This window comes from Macaca mulatta, chromosome 7 (genome assembly GCF_049350105.2).
Source record: "Macaca mulatta isolate MMU2019108-1 chromosome 7, T2T-MMU8v2.0, whole genome shotgun sequence".
NCBI lineage: Eukaryota > Metazoa > Chordata > Mammalia > Primates > Cercopithecidae > Macaca > Macaca mulatta.
The window spans coordinates 59,350,793-59,360,042 of NC_133412.1; positions in this window are offsets into that span (position 1 = coordinate 59,350,793).

The following is a 9,250-nucleotide window of genomic DNA, read 5'->3' on the forward strand; positions in this document are numbered from 1 at the left end:
ATACCTTTCTGTGCACATTCATCCAGTATAGTTAAGTTCCTGGAAATGGTCTCTTTCTTAACTTTGCCCTATTGTACTGTAAGTGAATAATTGCATTGCTTTCAAAACTTTTATAATTACTGACTTTTAAATTGCAGAAAAATAGGAGAAATGGACCCAAACGGATTCATCCTTGTTGCATTCTGGATCTTATATTCAATATGTGAAATGCTTTTACTTATATTTTTCTGAAGCCATAAGGGCCAGCATTTTTTTTCCCCCCAATCAGCATGAGGAGATGAATGGGTCAATGGGAATCAGATGAGTGTTCCCACAGTTGTGGCCAGATAAGGGCTGGGAAGTAGAAAAGGACCTGGATGAAAAGTCAAGTGACATTGATTCTAGCCCCTGCTCTTCCTCCTGAGGGGCTTGTGGTCCTCAAGAGTTTGAACCCACTCTGTGGGCTTTTATTTTCTCAGTTATAAAATTAGAAGGGCCAAACTAGATCGGTGGTTTTCAATCCATGCTCTACAGATTCTTAGGGCCCTTTGGTGGGGCAAGGTGGAAATTTTGTCCCCAACTCACCATTTGAGTCTATCATAAGACCACCTTTTTCAAAACTGTGAGGCAACTTCAAAAGTTCTTGGGAAAATTAAAAGGTAAAAATAAAAAATATAAGCTTTATTTCTCAGCATAACCTCCATCAAATTCAAGACACTTTTGTAAGCAATGATACCAGCCATTTAGTCCATCTGTAAAGAATTGAGATTCCTGGGAATTTAACCATGTCAATGTCTTTTTCACATTATTAACTGAAGAAACAAGGGTGTCTTTTAAAAGTTTTTCAAGATTCGGAAACAAAAAGAAGTCAGAAGGAGCCAAATCAGGATTGTAAGGTGGATGCCTAATGATTTCCCGTTGAAACTCTCACAAAATTCCCATGTCTGATAAGAAGAGTGAGCAGGAGCATTGTCATGGTGGAGAAGGGCTCTCCAGTGAAGCTCTCCTGGGTGTTTGTCTGCTCATGCTCTGGCTAACTTTCTCAAAACACTCTTATAATGAACAGATGTTATCATTCTTTGGTCCTCCAGAAAGTCAACAAGCAAAATGCCTTGAGCATCCCAAAAATCTCTTGCCATGACCTTTGCTCTTGACTGGTCCACTTTTGCATTGACTGGGCCACTTCCACCTCTTGGTAGCCATTGCTTTGATTGTGCGTTGTCTTCAGGATCATACTGGCAAAGCCATATTTCATCTTCTGTTGTAATTCTTCAAAGAAATGCTTCAGGATCTTAATCCCCCTTGTTTAAAATTTCTACTGAAAGCTGTACTCTAGTCTGCAGCTGAGCTGGGCACAATGGTTTTGGCACCCATCAAGTAGAAAGTTTGTTCAACTTTGATTTTTTCAGTCAGAATTGTATGCACTCCAGCCTGGGCAACATAGTAAGACCCTGTCTCTACAAAAAATTAAAAAATTAGCTGGGTGTAGTGGTGTACGCCTGTAGTTCCAGCTATTCAGGAGGCTGAGGCAGGAGGATCACTGGAGTCCAGGAGTTTGAGGCTGTGATGACCTATGATTTGCACCATGGCACCCCAACCTAGGTGACAGGGTGAGACTTTATCTCCAAAAAAAAATTGTGTAAGTTACCAATTGAGATGTCTATGATGTTGGTTATTGTTTCTACTGTTAATGTCAATTCTCTTTAACCAGGGCACAAAGAAGATAATATTTTTCCTTCCAAATTGATGTGGATGGTCTACCACTGTAGGCTCCATCTTCAACATTGCCTCATCCCTTAGTAAAATGAATTATCCATTTTTAAACTGCTGATTTCTTTGGGGCTTTATTACCATAAACTTTTCATAAAGCATCAATGATTTTTTTCCACCCAAATTTCTCCATAAATTTGATGTTTGCTCTTGGTTCAATTTTAGCAGAATCCATGTAGCTCTGATACAGGATATTTGCAAACTGATGTCTCATCCTTCTTAATGCCTCAAACTAGATCCTGTTCACACATGCAATACAAGTTAGTGTGAGTTTGTGTTGGTGCAAAGATTTTTTAAATCTATGTGTAGTTTTTTCATAAGATGTGTCTTCCATGAACTTTTTCATGACCTCTCATATTTGTTTTATGTAATCGAATTCTGTCTTGCTTTTGTTTAAAAGAAGCCTCCCCTGCTTTAAAAGGGGGAAGAGTTTAAAAAAATTTCTGGTGATTTTGAAGGACAGCATCCTCCTATAACATAAATATCAGTTTAAGGTCTCTCTGCTTTTTGAGATCTAGAATAAATGACTTGAAGTTTCCCGCTCCCTCCACCCCCTTTATGCCACTTGGAAGTCTGAAACCCTCCCAGGATATCTGTGAATTTCCAGGAGGTTGCTGTTCTCCTGGTCACCCTTGCCTCTGGGTGCTTCTATAGAATGCATTACCACAGATGGGAAACTTAGTTTCTTTTCACTCTCTTAGGCAGAGACTAAGAGTGACTAAACACTACTCTGGGTCCATGCCAGCATTCCCAAACCCACCAGAGTGTTGACTAGAAAAGGGTTTCCTTTTAACAGGGCCCACCCTCCTCAGAAGCCAGTGGAGAATGTAAATAGTAGGAAATCTCTTCTGCTTTCAGGATTTCATAGTATAAGCAGGCATATTACCCAAGTGGTCAGCTTCAGTGGAAGGGGACTGGAGACTGACCACCAGATGGTCAAGGGCACTAAAAAGGGGCTGCCAGGCCTTAGCCTCACGGTTCTGTTTCTGCGGACGAATGTTGGGCTCTGGTGGCCATGCTGGGCTGCAGAGAAGCAAAGGTGCATTGTTGGTGTGATATTCTTTTCCCCAGGGATCTGATAGAAGCAGAAGGCAAAAGTAGATGGAGACAAAAAAGACCCTTTCTATGTAGAGACATCACTCTATATTCTTTGTAGAGAATAGGAATACATGCCTTTGATCAGATGAGGTATTAAAAAATGATTATGTAGTTCTGTCACGATGGATTATTTTCAATATCCTGTCTACTTTTTCAAAGGACTGTTATTTAGTGGGAAAACATTGCTGAGTTCCTTTCAGAGAAATCCTCCCTGTACTGACCCCTTGGCAACACACCTTACACATGTAATTACTTGTTCAGAACAATCTTCTCCTTCTGACTCTCCACAAAGGCAGGGACCATAACTATTATTTCCAGCTGCATCCGGAAGGCTGAGCACAGTGCTTGACACACAGTGAATTTTGGTCGAAGGAACAATTGAAAGGATTTGCCCATTGCAGTGTCATTTTTCCAAGACCTGACAATATCACTTTTGATTCTTTTCTTACTTAGTTCCGCTTCCTTATCCCCACTGCCACTGCTTAAATCAGCACACGGCATCACCTCTCCTGGGGCTATCTTTAACTAGGCTTCCTGCCCCCCTACCCTGACCTGTCTGCTTCAAATCCAGGCAATGGCCTATAGCCCCAGCATCCTTCTAAAAGCTCTATTCTCTGTCCCTTGTCAATTTCCTCTTCTGAGAGTTTCAGGGGCTCTCCATTACTTGCAGAAGAAAACCACCAACTCTTGCCTCAATGCTGAAGGTGCTTTCCCATCATCTCCTCTCTGCCTCTCATCACCCTGTGTTCCCTCCTGGCCCTTGCTTTCTTGCTTCTGTGCTTGGTCTCATCCCTCATCCTCCTTCCTCTGCCTGGAAAGTGCTTACCTCTGTTCTTGCATCTGCATGTCCAAATCCTACTCATCATTTCTATTATTATGTCATTTAAGTTTCAAAAAGTCTCTGAGTCAGCGTTCCTTAAATAGCAGTTTTAAAAGGTGATTCTTAAGAAAAGGATTTGATGTTGAAATTAGCCTAGGGAGTGTTGTATGGATTATTGCCCTTTTGTAGATTTATAGTGCAGGCCATTAATTCACAGATCTGAGAAGGCCTGCAATCAAGAAGCCTGTTTAACTCAGCATTTCTCAAATTTATTTGACCATAGAACCCTTTCCCCTTTCATACCTATTAACATATTGCAGATTATTTTGGAAATACTTTTCCAAGAGTTACCGGTAATATCTTTAATCTGTTTTTAATGATTAAGATGCTGAGGCTCAGAGACAAAAATACTTGCACAAGCCAAGTGAAGGGAGCTTCAATCTAGTTTTTTTTTTGTTTTTTTTTTTTTCTTTACTACACTGTGATGACTTACATTTGTCATCCAACAAGAACTTTTAAACTTTCCAAGCTATGGAAAGTAAGATAATAGCCTGTATTTCTGTTTCCTAATATCTGAATTTTGTCCCACTTCTCTTTTCTAAAAATGATTATTTCCAAGTTTTTCTTTCACTTTTCTTTCCTGCCAGATATTTTACAAGTAATGAGAGGCTCCAATTAAATTTTCCCAAGAACTTCATGAAATAATGAAAATAATACATAGAGCATGGTGTATGTTTATGAACTTAAAAATAAAATTAAAACGTATAATTTTGAGTTTACATATAGGTATAATAAAACTATATAAAAAGAAAAGCAAGCAGATAATGAACACAGGATTTAGGAGACGGTTACCTTGGCTGGGGGGAGGGAGGCATGGGGAATGAAAGACTCTTATATTTAGATGTAAACTATTATCAAAATCTTAGCTTTTACTTTGGGGTTATAGGTTTACAGGTGCTTATTACATTATGTAAAATGACTGGCTAAATAACTAGAGGACCTCTGCTGAGAGTGTGTCACAATTAATCCAACTTAATGTACCTGAGACCCTAAAATAAATACGTAAGTCATAGAAAAAGAAAACAGTAGCAAATTAAGTTTTCTAGTATATAGCTAGTTTATGTCAAAATAATAATACTTATAAAGTGAGAGGAGTGGTGGCCTGATTTTAAGGGGATATTTATTGCTAAGTTATACTGAGTAAATTGCACAGCACCCCATAATGTATGAGTGCATTTCTGTTTTAATTTTGGCTTTGAGAGTTTTTGAGGAATGTAAATTTAGAACTTTATATAATCACATATAAAATGAATATTTTATGATAAAAAAGAGTAAAAAGTAATAAAAAGATAATTTTAAAAATCCCTTGCATATTTGTTTATTATTTTATTATCACTTGGTTTTTAAATCCATCTTTGTTGTAAGTTGTGAGATGATTCTTTATGTTACTTTGTTTATCTTGTTAAGATTCATCTGGGGAGTCAAGGGACTCTGCTCATGCCCAAGGCTGTGCCCTCTAATAAGTAACACCAGAGACTGCACAGTGTCCAGGAAATAGACTTCAACAAACTAGTGTAGCCAAGGTCACTGGAGTGTTTTCCAACACTAACAACCAACTATTGATTCTCCAGACACCAACTGGGTGTCCAACAATTAAATTCCATTCTGACATTAACTACCTGGAGTTAGTGTCAGATTTCACAGGCTAACAGGGTTTGGTTTTACAAGACTGCCCTCACTTCAGATGCCAAATGCAAGTCCTGGGCCACCCATACTTCTGGCTGTAAAATTGGTAGTTCCCATGACCCCCTCCTCAAGTTCAATAATCTGATAGAATGACTCATAGAGCTGGGAAAGCACTCTGTATTTACTGATTTATTACGAAGGATGTTATAAAGGATACAACTCAGGAACAGCCAAATGGAAGAGATGCATAGGGTAAGGAGTAAGGAAAGGGGTGCAGAGCTTCCATGACTTTTCGGGGTGCCACCTTCCCAGGACCTCCATGTGTTCACCAGTCCAGAAGTATATCAACATTTATTGTTCAAGAGTTCTCTCAGAGTTTAATCTCCAGCCCCTCACCTTTCTTCTTGGAGCTGGGTGAGTGGAGCTAAATGTCTCCACTCTAGAATCACTTGGTTCTTCTGGTGGTCAGCCCCATCACCAGACTATCTAAGGGCTCCACCTTAAGTCACCTTATTAGTATAAATTCAGTGTGATCAAAAGGAGCTTATTATGAATAACAAAAGACATTCTCATCATTCAGGAAATTCCAAGAGTTTTAGGAGCTCTGTGCCATGAACAAAGAACAAAACCCAAATATGTTTCTTATAATACCACAGTTGCCAAACAAATATACTAGCAAACAAGCAAACAAAAACAATGAGCCCTGGGCATGGAGAAACAATAGACAGAGTTGCTACAACACACAGGCATACCTCAGAGCTAATGCGGGTTTGTTTCCAGACTACTGCACTAAAGCATATATTGCATTAAAGTGAGTCACACAAATTTTTGTTTTCCCAGTGCATATAAACATTTATGCTTACACTATACTGTGGTCTATTAAGTGTTCAATGGCTTTATGTCTAAAAAGTGTACATATCTTAATTTAAAAATAGTTTACTGCTAAAATGTGCTTAGAGCCATCTGGGCTTTCAGTGAGTTGTAATCTTTATGATGGTGGAGGATCTTGCCTTGCTGTTGATGGTTGCTGACTGATGAGGGTGGGGGTTGATTAGGGTGGCTATGGCATTTCTTAAAATAATACAACAATGAAGTTTGCCACATCAATTGACTCTTCTTTCACATGTCAATCTGAACAAACAGAGAGAGGCTCTCTGAAAGAAAAGATGTATGTTTGGGGACAGACCATTGCAATGGGAATATGCATGTCATAGTAAACAAAGTGCATATTCAGGGAGGTAGAGGAAGACAAGAGTTTTTGGTTTTTTTTTTTTTTTTGAGACAGAGTCTCGCTCTGTTGCCCAGGCTGGAGTGCAGTGGTGTGATCTCGGCTCACTGCAAGCTCCGTCTCCTGGGTTCATGTCAGTCTGCTGCCTCAGCCTCCCGAGTAGCTGGGACTACAGGCGCCTGCCACCACGCCCAGCTAATTTTTTTGTATTTTTAGTAGAGATGGGGTTTCACTGTGTTAGCCAGGATGGTCTCGATCTCCTGACCTCGTGATCTGCCTGCCTCAGCCTCCCAAAGTGCTGGGATTACAGGTGTGAGCCACCGCGCCCAGCTGACAAGGGCTTTTAAAATAAAAATAAAAAAAAATGAGGAGGGTTGCATAATTGTTTTGATACAATTATCCTTGGTTACAAAGATCAATAACAAGGGTGATGATGCCCAGACCAAGGTGGGACAGGCAGTTCTTGGGAAGATGTTTTTGCAGAAGGATTTTGTGTATAAGTTTGTGATGACTTTTGTGCAAGGTTGTGGTTTGTGCCGTCTTTTTGTTATCAGGCATACAAGCTTGAGAATTCTTTCTTCACGGCCTTTTCTGGCTCTACTTGTCAGGGTTTTTTTTTTTTTTTTTTTTTAGCATTAGTGACTCCATTTTGATTCTGATAACTTTCGCATTTCCCGTTTTTGATGAAGATCTTTTTCCAAAAGCATCACTGATCAATCAACCTGTAGTTAGGTTTTGATGTCTCTCGACACTGGGATGAACCTGTTCCAGTGGCTGGTCTTGTGTCACACTGGGAGCAGTGGAGGGGGGTAATTGGTGACTAGCAGTCAGTGTCAAAACACTTTTAGCTACATTTGCGCAACAAAGAAGGTTGGAGGAAGTGGCTTTAAGTCAAGTCTACCAGAATCCATTATTAAGCTCAATTTTGCAATTATGTCAAAGTGCTGAGCCAGCATTGTTTCATACTTCTGCAAACATTTAATAAATAACAGATCCAAAGTTTAAAAAGGGAAAATACAAAGTAAAATTAATAATCATATGACCAAATTCTAGTTTGCATAATGGTTTTCAGCTACAACCTAGGCTTTTGTTTTTCATTTGTTTTGAGATGGGGCTCACTCTGTCACTGCAGCTGGAATGCAGTGGAGTCATTGCCTCTCACGGCAACCTCAATCTCTCAAGCTCAAGTGATCCTCTTACGGTCAGCCTCCCAAGTAGCTGGGACTACAGCAGGTACCACTGTGCCTAGCTAATTGAAACTTTTTTTTTTTTTTTTTTGACAGGGTTTCACTATGTTGCCCAGGCAGATTGCGAGCTCCTGGGCTCAAGCAATACTCCCACCTCAACCAGAATCTAGGCTTAAAGACAACTCATTGAATAAATCAAATGACTATAGGGAATTAAGTGAGACCTGTTGTAATCATGTGGCCTGTTTTCTTATATTGTAAACATGGGTCTGAACTTTTCCAGAGAAGATGTGTCTAGGTACAGCATGTAGTATTAGCAATAGTACAGACATTTTCTTATTTAACCAGTGGTTACTAAAGGATTTCTTAGGGTAGATTCTGTTAGGTTAGCAGCTATTAACTGTGAAATTTCGGTTACACCATTTCACTTGCCAAGTGAAAAAGGTAACATTAAGGAAGGTCTCATTATGTTATGGAGTCTTATTTCTTTTTTAAAATTTTTATTTTATTAAAAAAACAATTTTTTTGAGGTGGATTCTTCCTCCATTGCCCAGGCTGGAGTGCAGTGCCACATTCTCGGCTCACTGCAGCCTCTGCCTCCTGGGTTCAAGCGATTCTCCTGCCTCAATCTCCCAAGTAACTGGTACTACAGGCGCACACCGCCATGCCCAGCTAATTTTTTTTGTGTTTTTGGTAGAGACGGGGTTTCACCATGTTGGCCAGGCTGGTCTCAAACTCCCGACTTCAAGTGATTCGCCCGCCTCAGCCTCCCAAAGTGCTGGGATTACAGGTGTGAGCTATCATGCCTGGCCGGGAGTCTTATTTCAACATCTTGGGAAAAGCTGTTTATGGTGTGAAAACACCAACTTTTTATCCTGGTTTGTAGTTGATGAGCATCTCTGGTCATGACATTGGGTGGCATGGTGAGTTTTTTGTGTGGTTAATACACTGAGCATGAGACTTCTTTCTTAAAATTTGTCTAGTTTCAGCTTGTAGGGCTTTAGGAATGGGGCAACTTTTGTTTTTAGTTGGAGAGTTGTAACCAAATATTAGAGAAAATTAGGAGAATTCAGGGTCTAGTCTAGTCTATAGGTAGATAATGAGAACTTGAAAATAATACACAAGGCTACAGTCCAAAACAGATGGATTACAGTGTTGGTTTTGGAAAAATTACTTTTTCTCTCTGTACTGATCACTTAGGAATCTCATATTTAAAAACCTTTTGGGGCTAGGAACCCATAAGAAGGCAAACTTTAGATTTTACATACAGTTTTAAGGTTCTTGGACCTGCTAGGAAGTGACAATTTTTACTCACTGTGAGGCTGGGAACTCTGGAAGCCAGGTATTTTCTGCACATTCTTAAATGTGATATTTTAGTCAAAATTTTGGTAATATAACCAAGGTTTCCACTTGTATCCTACTTATAAAGAGATTATACATATATATACACACACACATATATATTCAATGTTAAGATTTTAT